The following is a 16,281-nucleotide window of genomic DNA, read 5'->3' as shown; positions in this document are numbered from 1 at the left end:
TAAATCTGTAAGGGTTATAGTTGGAGTGAGATGTCATGAAGTGGGATTTATGTGCAAATAGATCAATGTCTGGTTCTCTAACAGATTTAAGAGGGAGTTGAGGTTTACCTCTCTGAGAACGCAAAGGAACGGACCTTATCTTAGGTTGAGTGGGCTCAGGGGTAGGTTTGGTAGCAGCTGGGCGTTTCCCTTTCGAAGAGCTTGGCTTTGACGAATCAGGTTTAGAAGGAGGTTCCTTTAGTGGTGGCGTCTGCTTGGATGAAGGTGGAAACCTTGAGGGGTTCTTAGTGCAAGCCATTGGATCCGAGCAAGGTGGCGAGGTACGAGGAGAATGAGAGGGAGTGGAGGTTCGGTCTTGAGAGCGGGTAGAAGGTTTTTGTTTTGCAGGAAGCTTGAAGATATTTTCACGTGGAGGATTTTTTGAAACAGTTTTTTTCCTCATTTGGGTGGTTTTTGGTTTTGAACAAGGAGAAGTAATAAAGGTAGTGGAGGAAACCGAAGAGTTTGAGGAGAAGTTATAAAGGGAGAAGAAGAAGTGTTGGTAACCGCACCAAAAAAAATTTTCTTAAAACATGCAACTTCATCACCTCTGATTTGACTTTGAAAGGACTTGACATCACAAAAAGAAAGATTTGATTTTATTTAAAAAATAAAATAGAAATTAATTTTAAATTTGAAACCTTTTAACTGAAGGACAAAAAGGAATTAAATAAAACTTAATAAAAATAAACTAAGATAAAACAAATAAATAGATTATGTAACACTCATATTAGGCCCAGAGATGGTTTGGTTTAAGGAAACATATTGGACCACCCAGGTTCTGATTTTTTAGGTTAGCCTAGATGATTCTGCACGTGCAACAAGGCCAGAGAACGCTGTTTAGAGAGAAGGTTCTTCATTTGCCCAGAATTGTCTCATACCTGTTTAAGAGACAAAAATTCCAACAAACACATCAGCAACTTTCAAACAATGAATCATAGCTTAAAATCCCAAGACTAGTCCTAAGCATGCAAAATCTGTCCTCAGCTAGTGGTTTAGTGAAAATATCAGCTAATTGCTCCTCTGATTTAACAAATTAAATGCTAATATCCCCTTTTGAACATGTTCTCTTATTGAGTGAAATCTTACTTCAACATGTTTAGTCCTAGAGTGCAAAACTGAATTTTTAGAAATATTAATGGTACTTATATTATCACACAACAAGGGAATATTTTCAGCATTTAATTTGTAATCAGCAAGCTGTGTTTTTAACCACATAACTGAGAACAACAAGAGGAAGCAGCTATATACTCAGGCTCTGCAGTAGATAAAGCCACAGTTGACTGCTTCTTACTTAACCAAACGTTTAAGGACTTTTCAAGGAAGCAACATAAGCCTGATGTGCTCCTTCTATCAACTCTATCACCAGCAAAATCTGCATCACAATAACCAACTGCAGAAAAATCATCAATCTTAGGATACCATAAACCGAAATTGGATGTACCATGAACATATCTAATGATCCTCTTAACTGCAGAAAGATGAGACTCTTTTGGTTTTGATTTGAATCTTGAACATATTCCAACACTTTGCACAATATCAGGTATAGAGGAAGTCAATTACATAAGAGAGCCAATCATTCCTCTATACCTAGTCTCATCTACATCTTTCTCAGTTTCTCCCTTATCTAACTTTGAATTAGGGTGCATGGGAGTTCCCATGGGTTTGGCATTTTCCATACCAAATTTCTTAACTAGTTCCATGGCATACTTCTCTTGATGACTAAAAATACCATTTTCAATTTGCTTAATTTGAAGCCCAAGGAAAATAATTAAGTTCACCCATCATACTCATATCAAATTCACTTGTCATGAGTTTTCCAAATTCAGAACAAAGGGATTCATTGGTTGATCCAAAAATAATGTCATCAACATATATTTGGACTAGAATGAAAGAATCATTAGAATTTTTGATAAATAGAGTAGTGTCTGTAGTGCCTCTTTGAAAATTATTTTTCAAAAGATAAGAGCTAAGTCTCTCATACCAAGCTCTAGGAGCTTGTCTTAAACCATAGAGGGCTTTTGATAATTTGAAAACATGGTTAGAAAATTCTTTATTTTCAAAACCAAGTGGCTTCTCCACATACACTTCTCTATCTATCACACCATTTAAGAATGCATATTTCACATCTATTTGATATAATTTAAAACCACAAAAAGTAGCATAAGCTAAAAGAAGTCTTATGGCTTCCATTCGGGCAACAGGGGCAAAGGATTCATCAAAGTCTATTCCTTCTTCTTGGTCATATCCTTGTGCCACTAGCCTTGCTTTGTTTCTTGATGCTACCATCCTCTCCTAGCTTGTTCCAAAATATTCACTTGGTGCCGGTCACTTTTCTTCCATTCGGCCTTGGAACCAATGTCCAAACTTGGTTCTTCTCAAAGTCATAAAGCTCATCCTCCATTGCCTTTACCCAAGAAGGGTCATCAAGAGCTTCCTTGACATTCTGAGGCTCCATTTGAGAGAGAAGAGCAATGTTTGATTCTTCACTTGCTTTTCTTGTTGAGGACTGAATTTTAACACCATGAGAGCTATCTCCAATGACAAATTTCTCAGGATAATTCTTCAAGAATCTCCATTCACGAGGTCTGGTGGACTTGGAGGCAGATTCAGTCACCAAGGGATTCAGGGAACTGTTGGTTTCTGGATTTCCTTCAGATTCATGAGACAAAACGGAATTGTCTCTTGTTGGATTTTCAGCGGCTGTAGTTTCTGGTTCAGTTTGTCCAGAATTTTCATTTTCATGATTTTGTGCAGTTTCATCGTCCTTTTGAGCTTGATTCCCTGCATCACAGTCTTCCAAAATACTTTGAACCAAGTTAGTATCACAAAATATAATATGTATGGACTCCTCAATTATTCTAGCATCTTGATGATAAATTCTATATGCTTTACTAGTTGTGGAATATCCTACAAATAAGCACTCGTAAGCTTTTGGATCAAATTTTTCCAAATTTTCTTTGTTATTAAGAACAAAACATTTGCATCCAAATATGTGCAAGTAGTTCAAGTTTGGAGGGTGACCTTTCCAAAGTTTATAAGGGGTTTTCTTCAAAAATTTCCTTATGATGGTTCTATTCAAAATGTGGCAAGCCGTGTTAACCGCTTCAACCCAAAGGAATTTTGGAATATTGCTCTCACAAAGCATAGCTCTTGTCATTTCTTGAATGCTTCTATTTCTTCTTTCCACAATACCATTTTGTTGTGGTGTCCTTGGACAAGAGAAGTTGTGAGATATTCTAAATTCCTCACAAAAGGATTCAAATAATTGTTTTTCAAATTCAGTTCCATGGTCACTTCTGATAGAAGAGATCTTTAAATCCTTTTCATTTTGAACTTTCTTGCAAAAGATTTCAAAGGCCGAAAAGGCTTCATTTTTGTGTGCAAGAAATAAAACTCAACCAAACCTAGAGTAGTCATCCACAATTACTAAGCCATAATGTTTACCACCTAAGCTTTGAGTTTTTGTTGGACCAAATAAATCAATGTGTAGCAATTCAAGTGGTCTTTTAGTAGAGATGTCTTCCTTTGATTTAAATGAACTCTTTGTTTATTTTCCGATTTGACAAGCATCACAAGTGATGTCTTTGTCAAACCTTATCAAAGGAAGGCCTCTTACTAATCCTTTCTTAACAAGTTTATTTATTTGAAACATACTTGCATGACCCAATCTCTTGTGCCATAGCCACTTTTCAGATTCTTTAGAATGAAAACAAACTACATTTTGATCCTTTAGTTCATCAAGGGTAAGTCCATACACATTATTACAATGCTTGGCAACAAACAAGACTTCATTTGTCTTTTCATTCACAACACAGCATTCTCACCTTTTGAAAGTCACTAAATAACCTAAGTCACACAATTGACTTATACTCAAAAGATTATACCTCAACTCATTTACCAAAAAGACATCATCAATGAAGGTAGAATGATTATTAGCTACTTTTCCAACAGCAACTATTTTACCTTTTCCATCATCTCCAAAGGTCATAAAACCTCCATTATACTTGTTTAGTTTGATAAAGAATGTTGACCTTCCAGTCATGTGCCTTGAGCATCCACTATCCAAGTACCACATATCCCTTTTGTTCTTGGATGCTACGCAAATCTGCAATAAAAACTTCAAGTAACCTTAGGTATCCAAATTAATTTGGATCCTTTGAAGTTAATCCATCTTGATTGCCCAAGTGCATTGAAATCACAAACAACATTGTAAATTTAGTTTCCCACAATTCTTTTTTCAATGAAACATTGTAAATATATGTGACCAAATTTTTTATAGTTAAAACAATGGTTTCCTGATGCATATTGCTGAAATTGAGGTGAGTTATTATGCTGGAAATGATTAAAGGACTAAAATTTTCTGGTTTTTGGAGGAGGTGCATTTCTTTTGACAAACTGATTTTTATTATAATTTTTCTTCTTTGCAAAAGCGTTCCAACCAGAATTTTTGAAAGCTTTTGGACTTTTTGAATGTAAGGGTTTGTTGAAAAATGGTAGATTTTTGAAAGCAACCTCATTATTCGAAATGTATCCCAGACCCGACCTATTTGAGGTAGGTTTGGTTTTTTATGATGGCTCAGTTTCACTAGTGTAAAATTCATCAAATTCCTCCTTATGTGTGGGAGCATATCCAAGACCAGGTTTGTTGGAATTGAATTTGGTTTTTGATGAAGAGGCTACAAATTTCATAGAGGAATCATTAAAAACTGCACTTTCCCTGGTTACATAACCTAAACCAGATTTTTCAAACAATGGTCTTTGAATTGCAAGTAATTTGTCCAAGTTACTAGAACTTTGAGCAAATTTTGCTAAATCACCATTCAGCCTTTTAATAATTTCATTTAATTTTTCATTTTCAGTAATAAGCTCTTGAGAAAGATCGACAATGTGCTTTCCCTTTAATTTTTCAAGTTCAGATTTTAGAAATCTGTTTTCTTCAATAATATCCAAGGCACATTCAGTTTCCTTCACCTTTTCTCTTAAAAAATTATTTTCTGCTTTCAACATATCTTTTTCGGATCTGCATTTATTATACTTATCCAATAGTTTTGAGGAATTTAGTGTAAGATCATCAACTATTGCATGTAAATCATCTGTGGACAAGTCATAATAATTTACCTCATCAAGATGATCATTACCAGCCACGAAACAGATTTTATCTTCACCTTCAGAATCTTCTTCCTCATTCGAGTCATTCTCAAGCTCCTCCCAAGATGCCATGAGCACTCTCTTCTTTTCTTTCTTCCCTTTGTCCTCCTTCTTGAGTTTCGGACAGTTGAGCTTAAAATGTCCAGCCCCCTCGCAATAATGACAAGTCACCTTGCTCAAGTCCATTTTGTGTTCCTTTGAGCTTGAACCATTGTACTTGCCTTTGTTCTTCATCATCCTTCTAAGTCTCCTAACAAAAAACACAAGTTTATCATCTGAAATACCATCACTAGACTCACTCTCTTTTGATTCTATTTTTGACTTGAGGGTTATTCCCTTTTTCTTTGAGTTCGGGTTTGTGTGTGTGGCTTCATAGGCAATGAGTTTTCCTTTCAGCTCATCATATGTTATAGGGCTTAGGTTATTGCTCTTGGTTAGGACAGTGGCAGTAGTTTTCCATTCCTTTGTGAGGCTTCTAAGAAGTTTTCTCACTAGGGTTTGTTCTGAGTAGGTTGTACCCATAGCATCAAGGTTATTGATTATGATTGAGAATCTCTCAAACACTTCATCAATGCTTTCTCCATCCTTCATATTAAACATCTCGTACTCTTTTCGCAGCATATCAATCCTTGTTTCTTTGACTTGTTTAGTGCCTTCGTGTGTAACCTGGAGTTTCTCCCAGATTTCTTTGGTTGTCTTGCATCTAGACACCTTTCGGTACTCTTCAAAGCTGATAGCATAGTGAAGAAGGTTGATGGCTTTAGCATTCAGCTCTATTTTCTTCTTGTCGTCATCATTCCATTCAGCTTCTTCTTTTGGAGTCACCACTCCATCAGCACTTATTTTTGTTGGAATCTTGGAACCGCTTACAACAATCTTCCATATGTTGTAGTCAATGAATTGGATGAAGATCCTCATCCTCTCTTTCCAGTTGGCGTAGTTCTTCCTGTTGAAGAAGGGAGGCCTATTATTTGACTGGCCTTCAGTTAGAGTGTATGCAACTGTGGTTGTGCCCAAGTTGTCTGCCATTGGACCTTTGCTCCAAGCGGTGAAGCTTGATTCTTGAGACCAAGGCTCCTGATACCACTTGAAGGTTGTAGAAGGCTTAGAGAAGGGGGGATTGAATCTATGACCTTCTTTTAAGTTACTGAATTAGCCGTTTTAAAACAAGCTTTCAATCTAAATCTGTTTGAACTCAGTAGCAAAAAATTTATGAGACAATTTATTTTTGTCTAATGAATATCAGAAAATAGAACAGAGCAGGGAAGAGAGAAGCTGACACCATTATGTATCCTGGTTCAGTTGCCTTGTGCAATGCAACCTACATCCAGTCTCCACCACAACAGTGATGGAATTTTCACTATAGTTAAAGTATTACATACACCAATTTCACAAGATTGACACAATGCTTTCACTCTCAAGTTCTAACCTAACTTGATTTGGTTATGCTAATACCTAACTATTCACTCTTAGTACTCACCCAACTAAGAAAGGGGTACCTCACTAGTACAAGATACAAGACATAACACCAACCTAAAGAAATCTGAAATCACTCTTGGCTTTTCACTTAAGTGTATCACTCTGCCTCTTTCCACTCTTAAGCTTTTACTTGAGCTCTCTCATTCTGCCTTTTACCTCAAGAAATTACAGAAAGATAAACATTAAAAAGAAAATTACAATATGTAAAACATGAAGGATATTGATGCTTCAATAGCCTTTTTGCTATGTGATAAACCAGATTTTCTTGCCTCTGATTTAGTTTCTCATTCTGGCGGAATGCTCCTTTGACTAGAAAGTACTGTCCAAGTTGATGAACCTCTTCAGAGAACTCTTCTCAGAACATAAACACTAGTTATCTCTCCTTGGCTTCTGAATGATGAAAAATCTTCTTTTGTATCTCCTTGCATGATGCTGAGTTGCTCTCTCCTAGGTCAACCCTCGAGCTGTGTGCTTCACCAACTCACCATCTCACTTTTTCAGTTAATCCCCAAATTAGAAGTTTGAGTCTGACTTTCTCTTGCTTAACCGAAAACCTCAGAGAAGCAAAGAGACACAGTCTTTCAATGGTAAACCAGATCTGAGCCATTGAAATACTACTTGGTCCCCAAGACACAAATTTGATCATAGATTTACAGCAGAGCTTAACAGAGATTACTTTCTTCATTTTTTGCAATTTGGAGTAGTAGAGAGTTGGGGTAGAGGAGAAGAAAGAAATATGCATGCAAGCAAAAATAAGTTACCTTTGACCTCTGCCTTAGCTTGATGTGGTTTGATTTGGGTGATTAGACTTAGGTCTTTCTTGCTTAATCCTTTTCTTTCTTTCTTCTTTGGTGAACAGCTTAGTGACTAAGCTTTCTCTCTCTCTCTCTCTCTCTCTCTCTCTTTTTGAGTTTTGACCGAATAGGAAAAAGGTGAGCGTTGCTTTTGGTGAAAGCAATTTGAAGGGATTTGCTTTGAGAGATGAAATCGGGATTGGGTCGGTTATAATTCATTAAGCCCGTTTGATTTCTTTGGCCCATCTGATTTCATTACTTTGATTCCTTTGGGCTGATATTGTTTTGTAGCCCACCAGCCTTATTTTTTTTTCCATCCAATTGGGCTGCTGCTTTGTTTATCTTTGGCCTGCAACACTTAATCAAATTCAATTAGAAAACTAATTAGTTGTTTAACCCACTAAAAATAATGTTTGTCATCATCAAATTAATTTAGTTAATTTCTTAACTCAACACACCTCTATCTGGAGATTCTAGCAAAGCTGAATCATAATCCGAAAGGGTTCACCCAGTTAAGTGTCTGTGACATTTATGTATCCGGTGGTAATACTGGAAAACAAAGTGCTCAGGGTCACGGCCAAGACTCTAAAAGCTATGTTCAAAAATAAAAAAGAACTAAACTAGGAGAGTTAATAATATCATCTAGATTCTAAGTTCCTAAAGAGACCAACACTTCTGAGTTTCAATGGATAGTTAGATGCCAAAATTATTCAGAAGCAAAAAGCTATTAAGTCCCGCTCATCTAATTGAAACTGAGCTTCATTGGAAACTCTGAGATTTATTGTATCTTACTCTTCTTATTATCCTACTGTGTTTTTAGTTACTTGGGGATAACCAACAGTTTAAGTTTGGTGTTGTGATGAGCGGATATTTTATACACTTTTTGGCATCATTTTCATATAGTTTTTAGCATGTTTTACTTAAGTTTTATTGAGTTTTTATAGATTTCAGTGTAAAATTCATATTTTTGGATTCTACTTTGAGTTTGTGTGTTTTTATGTAATTTCAGATATTTTCTGGTTGAAATTGAGGAGCTGGAGCAAAAGTCTAATTCAGAGGCAGAGAAAGCACTGCAGATGTTGTCTAGATCTGAACTCTTTGCACTCGAAAGAGCTTTTCTGGAGCTACAGAAGTCCAAATGGAGCATTCTCAATGGCTATGGAAAGCTAACTTCTAGAGATTTCTAGAAATATAAAATAGTCTATACTTTTCTTTCAGAATTGAAGGCCCAAAACTGGCATCAAACGCCAGCCTCCTACCCTATTCTGGCGCCCAGCACCCAAAGGAGAAGAGACCAGCGTCCAACGCCCATAAAAGATCCCCTAGCCAGAGTTCAATACTCTAGAGGCCTCCTAGCATATGGATCTCAATCAAGCTCAGTCCAAACACTCACCAAGTGAGCCCCAGAAGTAGATTTTAGCACTAAAAGACTGTTTTATCCTTCTTAATGTAATCCTTAGTCATTAGTTTAGTATTTAAAGACTTAGACTTTTACACCTCTCATCAAGGGGAGGACACACACTTTACACGTTTATGATTGTATTTTCTATCAGTATGAGTTTCTAAACTCCTAGGTTGAGGGGAGGAGCCCTGCTGAGTTTAATGGATCAATAAAAGTATTACTATTTCTCTTCAATCCGTGTTTGATTCTCTATTCTAAGATGTATTTTCATTCTTCTTTCTAACACCGCATACCTGACAACCACCCGTGTTCTTCTTGGGTTCGTGTGATTGATGCCAAGGCATCTTAGGCTAGTTTTGCTAGCCTTTTTCTTTTGGTTTCATTAGGTTTTATGCAATTTCTTGAGCTATAAGCAATCATTGGGGTTAAAAGTTCATACACACCTTGATTCATTCAAACATAGTTAATTGGATGCTTTTTTATGAGATTTATTCCATAATTACTTGTGTGCTAAGAATGATGCAATCTCTCATGATATTAGCAAGGCTTTGATGTATATATTGCTTGATGATAGGTGGAGAAATGCATGAAAGGAAGCTGAAGAATAGCCATTGAAGGATGAAGAGGAAGCAACGTTAGTAGCCAAAGTTGGACCCCCAACGTTGCCTCAAACGTTGATAGGAAGGAAATAGGGGAATCTGCTGCATAATTCTGATACCCATGTTGGAGGGAGTGTTGGCAAGCCAACGTTACCTTCAACGCTCGTTGATACAGAATGCTTTCTAAAAATTGGAAAAATTGTGGCGACGCGTACGCGTGCTATACGCGCACGCGTGGATAGTGATTTTTTGACAATCTACGCACACGTGGAAGTAACGCGCACGTGTGGATAGGCCAACGTTGGAGGGAACATTGCCAGTCTAACGTTGATGCCAACATGCGCGATCTGAGCTCCCAATCTTGATTTTGAAAAAGCGCAACGACGCGCACGCGTAGGTGACACGCACGCATGGATGAATCAACGTTGGAGGGAGCGTTGCCACTCTAACACTGATGCTAACGTCTTCGAAAAGCCTTCAAAAACTGAATTAGGAATTTGCATCTACGCGCACGCATCACTCACGCATACGCGTGGATGAGAATTCTATCCCAAAACTCCCGCACGCGTATGTCACACGTATGTGTGGATAAGAAAACGTTGGCACTCCAATGTTGAGTCAAACGTTGCTCAAAACGCCCAAAATCCATTTTCTCTGAATGAAGTTTGACTCAACGTTTGTCCTCAAACATGGACTCCAACGTGCGCATCAGAACTCTGCAAGTCAAGCACATCTCTTCTCAACAGCATGGGAGCCAATTGGATCAACTTCAACAAAGGCCAAAAGCTCAATTGAGATGATTTGAAGATCAACTGAAGAAGTGTATAAATAGCTAGAGTTTAAGTTAGTTAGGGGGCTAATACTGAGTACTGAAACTCTGCCCAATTTTACTTTCTCTGCAACTTTTCAATTCTGTAATGTACTTTTCACTTTTAATTTCTATTTTTAGAGCTATAAACAACTATACCCCTTTCATTGGGTTAGGGAGCTCTGTGTAATTCAATGGATCAATATTAGTTTTCATTCATCTTCTTGTTTTTTTTTCTTGATCTTGCTAGAAAATTTTCGTTCTTCATCCAAGTGGATAGTTGTCTTGGGAAAGAGGCTATCCATAACTAGATCTCCTCTGAACCTTGGAAGAGGAATGAGGATATCATGCTAGAAATGCTTTCTCACATTGGATTAGATTGGGGTTTGGATGGATATCGTGACATGTAATCCTACCAACACTTTGATCTATGAATATGTGTGGTATAATCAGTGACCATACCTCATCTCTTTCTATGAGCACTTAAATCAAAGAATTGGGCAATTGTTTATGCTTAGAGAGATTGGATTGCTAAGAAATTGGGATCCAATCACCTAAGATTGCCAAGGAGATCAATGAATACATTGATTGAGGAAGAGATGAAAATGAATTTGATCCGGAGAATTATAACATCTCCTGATCCCAATGAGCTTTCCCATCTCTGATCTACCCATTCTTTTACATTTTAATGTCTTTAATTTGATGCTCAATTTCCCCATTCCCATTTAATTTCTTGCAATTTAAGTTTCTGCTCTTACATTCTGTAATTTAATTTATGTTCATTTAATTTCTTGCAATTTAACTTTCTCGCCAATTTACATTCTGCGATCCTAATTTCAAATCGGATTTAGTTCAACTAGAACAATTCTCCAATTAACATTGATCAACCAACCAATCCCTGTGGGATTCGATCTCACTCTACAATGAGTTTTTACTTGACGATAATCCCGTGCACTTGCCTGTAGAAAATTATTGAGAGACAGTTTTCGTGACATCAAGTTTATGGCGCCGTTTCCGGGATTGGTTTTGTATTGGAAATTACTAAATTGGAAGATAACTAGATTGAGCATTTTTCTTTTCTTTTTGTTAATTAAATTTCAATTTCTGCTATTACATTTACCTTCTGTAATTTTAGTTGTTTCTCTTTATTTTTCTTTATTACCTTACTTTCCAGCAAAACTAATCCATTGACTCATTAACTGTTTGATTAATTGCCTCAATTGCTCTAAACACACTTTTTCATTAACTGTGAAATCTTCACTTGCTGTTTGCTGTCTGTTTTATCATTTGTATGACAAGTAGAAGAGGGGTTTCAACCTCTTTTGACAGTGAACCAGAAAGAACCTTCCTTAGATTAAGGAGGGAAGCAAAAGGAAAGAAGGCCATTGGTGCAGAGGAAGAAGAGGAGGACTTGGATATAAACATGGAAGATGATATGGAAAACCATCATGAAGGAGAGGTTAACAATCATGCTAGAGGAGGCGCAGCCAACTCTGCTGGACAAGAGAGGAGAGTTCTAGGCTCTTACATCAATCCAAACCCAGGAAACTATGGTATCAGCATTCAAAAGCCAACCATCCATGCTAATAATTTTGAATTGAAGCCTCAACTCATCACACTCGTCCAAAACAATTGTTCTTTCAGAGGAAGTACCCAAGAAGACCCTAATCAGCATCTCACTACATTCCTAAGGATCTGTGATACAGTTAAATCTAATGGTGTTCATCCTGACACCTATAGATTGCTACTGTTTCCATTTTCTTTGAGGGATAAAGCATCCAAATGGCTAGAATCATTTTCCAAAGAAAGCTTGACAACCTGGGAAGATATAGTAAATAGATTCTTAGCAAGTTTCTACCCTCCTCAAAGAGTGAATAGACTGAGAACTGAGGTGTAGACATTCAGATAGCAGGATGGTGAAACCTTATATGAAGCCTGGGAGAGATTCAAAGATTTGACAAGGAAATGCCTCCTGATATGTTTAATGAGTGGGTGCAACTGCATATTTTTTATGAAGGGCTTTCCTATGAATCAAAGAAAGCTGTAGACCACTCATATGGAGGCTCCCTTAACAAGAAAAAGACTATTAAAGAAGCCATTAATGTCATGGAAACAGTGGCTGACAATGAGTATTTTTATGCCTCAGACAGAAGCAACAATAGGGGAGTTATGGAGCTAAACCATATGGATGCAATTTTGGTCCAAAATAAGATGATCACTAAGCAACTAGCTAATTTGACCAAGCAAATGGAGAAGAATCAGGCTGCAGCCATCCACACTCAACCATCACCTCAAGGAGAGTTGGACATAGAGGAAGGAGTTAACTATGAGGAAGCCAATTACCTTGGAAATTCATCTAGGCAAGCTCATGATCCATACTCAAAAACCTATAACCCTGGTTGGAGGAACCACCCAAACTTTGGGTGGGAAAACCAACAAAACCAAGGCCAAGATCAAAAACCTCATAACACCAACCAGTACACCTACCAACAATCCAATCCAAAATCATATCAATAACCATACAACAATTCTTCTCAGCCACCATATCAAGCCCAAGCTAATCATCCTCAATACTCAATTCCCAATTCACCATCTGAAGATAAGCTATCCAGGATTGAAGCTATACTCACCAATCTTTGCAAGGAAGTCCAGGACAACAGAAATTTCAAGGAAGAAGTGAGAGATAGTATGAAAAGCCGAGGAGAGACCATTAAGAAGCTTGAATCTCAAGTGGGACACCTCTTTCAGCAGATTCCTAAGTCCACTGATGGTTTCCCAAGTGACACTGAGAAAAATTCAAGAGGGAAAATGAAGAAGGTGAGATGGGAAGAATGTAAGACAGTTACTCTTGCAAATGAAGAAATCCTGGAGGAAGACATTAGCAAGACAATGGAGTATAACCAAGGAGATCCACAGGGAAACTTGGATGAGAAAGAACAAGGAAATGAACCTTTACAAGGGAAAGAATCAAGAGAGGAGGAAATTCTGGAACCTTATGTGCCTAAGGCACCATTCCCTCAGAGACTCAGGGGTAGTAAGAAGGAGAAAACATACACTAGATTCTTGGACATATTTAAGTCTCTTCATGTCAACATCCCTTTCCTTAAAGCCCTCCAACAGATGCCTACCTACATTAAATGTATGAAGGAGCTGCTAGCTAAGAAGAGCACCTTGAAGAGGGGACAAACAGTGGTGATAAACAAGGAATGCAGTGCCCTCATCCAGAAGGACTTACCTACAAAGAAAAAAGATCCAGGAAGTGTTCACATCCCCTGTGTTATAGGTGATAAAATGATTGACAAGGGATTCTGTGATCTAGGAGCAAGCATAAATCTCATGCCACTATCTCTCATGAGGAAACTGCAAATCAATGAGCTGAGACTCACAGATGTAGTCCTTCAACTGGCTGACAAGACTCAGAAACAGGCAGTAGGAATAGTGGAGAATGTATTGGTAAAGGTTGGGAAGTACTTCCTCCCCACAGACTTTGTTGTTCTGGACATGGAAGAAAGTTACCTCCATTCAATCATTCTGGGAAGGCCATTTTTAGCCACTGCTTGAGCGCTCATAGATGTGGAATAAGGAGAGTTAATATTGAGATTACATGATGAACATCTCACCTTCCATATTTTCAAACCTACACCTGAATCTGAGCAAGAACCTAAAGAGTCAAAGGATGATCACAGTAAAATGTGCCTGGAGAAAAGCAACAGTGAACCAAAAGCAGAGCCCCTGAAACAATCCTTGGTGAACAAGCAAGAATTTTAAGAGATACAGCAACCAAGGGAGTTCAAAGAAGAGTTGAAACCACAAGAATCAGGAAGCGCAGCTAACAAGGACCTCCCTAACACAAGAGTCACTGGAGCACTACTGGAAGAAGAGAAAAGAATTGTGAATAAATTTTCAAGGGGATAGAGAAACAAGAAGATTCCTACAGAAGGTTTTTCCTCTGGAGACAAGGTGATATCAACCCACCATCCACCAATCCCACCCCTATCTTCCAACCATTCCATCTCAGTTACCTCAAGTGTTCACAATCAGAAAGGTCCTTTCCTTGGAACATGTAGAAATCATCAAGCAATCAAGTGGAGAAAGCTTCACTGTGCGAGAAGAGGACATGAGGCGCTACAATCTACCCTGACAGAGACCAAACATCAAGCTAGTGACATTAAAAGAGCGCTTGTTGGGAGGTAACCCAACCAAAGGTAATTTTCTTTTCATAGCTTGTCAATAAAAAAGAGTTAAGAATATTTCTCTACATTGCAAGGAGCTAAGTTTGGTGTTGCACACCAAAACAATTCAAGGGTGAATCTGGGATGCTAAGTTTGGTGTTCCACCAAATATTAAAATACCTTTCAACCCTCAGTTTGATCACCAGCTCCAAACAATCAGGGAAACTACTTAACAACTGCTTCAATTTTAGTCACAGGTCATGGTTTTAGAAGCACTTGATGTTTCATGTATGTATTCACTTTGCTGTAAGAAAGGAACTAAGTTTGGTGTTCACACACCAACTTAAATCCAGAGAATCACAAGCATACATGTAGACTTACCATTTCTCAAGTGCTTAGAAAACAAGCAACTTCCAATAGTTTTGTAGGAAGACAATCAAACCTTTGGGAAAAGTGATGCACCATCATCCAAGGACAAAGAGAACACCAATGCTAGGGAAGATGATGAACAAAGAAAAATATGCCAAGAGGTTGTATTTTCACTTAACTGTTTTCACCTTGAATTGGTTAAATTGGAAGTTCGAATGTATCCCTGCTGAGTAGTCTAACTGTGTTAGGATTCAACTAATTATTTTCTTTAAATTTCAAATAAGTGTTTAATCTAAATGTCTGGGTTAATTTCACTTGCTTGAATTTATGCTTGTCCTACTTGTTTTAATAAAAGAAATGTTTGAACAGAAGTGAAATAGTTCTACTTGGTAAGGAATAAAATAAAGATTGAGTGGTGGTATACATGTCTGATGGTGTAGCTAGCTCACTAATAATTAATAAAAGGTAGAGTGTCCCTCTTTAGTGTGAACTTGGCTGCTGTCTATGAATTCTTATCAAATAAATCCCCTTGGGAGAAAGAAAACAAATAAAAAGAAAGAAAAGAGAAAAGCTAAAAGTGGCAACAAAAATGGAAGAAACAAAGAACAAGGCTAGACACCAATAGCTTGGACCTTAAGACATATGCCTGTGGTGTCTTTGTACTAGGATCTGCTTGGATGATTAGGTTCTAAGGAGTGCTTTAACACTTGGTAACTTGGGTTAACTAATCCGGGATTATCAGCCAAAAGTCCATTATCAAGAGCAACCTAGTTACAAGGCATTTAGTAACCCAAAGAGGTGCTGGGCATTAATGTCTTAAGAAGAATTGTGAGCCAAGTGTCTGTGGTGAATATGTGTTGAGTGAAAATAAGCTAAGAAGCTGCTACAACACATGACACTAAGCTACAAGTGAGAAATAAGTTCTAAGAGAAAGGAAATCAAAAACCAAGGGTGAATAATAAGAGGTCATAGCAGTATGTTGGTTGATGCTAAAAGAGACACTTCCCACCTAAGAGTCAATAAAATTGAGCTGCAACATTCTCTGCATAAAACCCCATGAATCAATTTCAATCACTTGTTGATATGGATATGTACTACCTTCTGTTTCATTCATTCTTCTCATAATTCAGTGCTTGCTTGGGGACAAGCAAGATTTAAGTTTGGTGTTGTGATGCCAAGGCATCTTAGGCTAGTTTCACTAGCCTTTTTTTGTTTCATTAGGTCTTATGCACTTTCTTGAGCTATAAGCAATCATTTAGATTAAAAGTTCATACACACCTTGATTCATATAAACATAGTTAATTTGATGCTTTTTTATGAGATTTATGCCATAATTACTTGTGTGCTAAGAATGATGCAATCTCTCATGATATTAGCAAGGCTTTGATGCATATATTGCTTGATGATAGGTGGAGAAATGCATGAAAGGAAGTTGAAGAATAGCCATTGAAGGATGAAGAGGAAGCAA

General features: G+C 37.5%; 1 non-coding gene across 1 annotated transcript; it reads right to left on the bottom strand.

Annotated features, from left to right (window-relative positions):
- Positions 1-12,148: 12,148 nt before the first annotated feature.
- LOC112782015 (small nucleolar RNA R71) lies at positions 12,149-12,251 on the bottom strand. The gene has a single exon (XR_003192759.1). It is a non-coding gene; the product is annotated as a small nucleolar RNA R71 (small nucleolar RNA).
- Between the last annotated feature and the right edge of the window lie 4,030 nt (positions 12,252-16,281).

Source organism: Arachis hypogaea, chromosome 19, assembly GCF_003086295.3.
Source record: "Arachis hypogaea cultivar Tifrunner chromosome 19, arahy.Tifrunner.gnm2.J5K5, whole genome shotgun sequence".
Classification (NCBI taxonomy): domain Eukaryota; kingdom Viridiplantae; phylum Streptophyta; class Magnoliopsida; order Fabales; family Fabaceae; genus Arachis; species Arachis hypogaea.
Note: the sequence above shows the minus strand (reverse complement) of the source record. Positions and strands in the feature narration are given on the sequence as shown.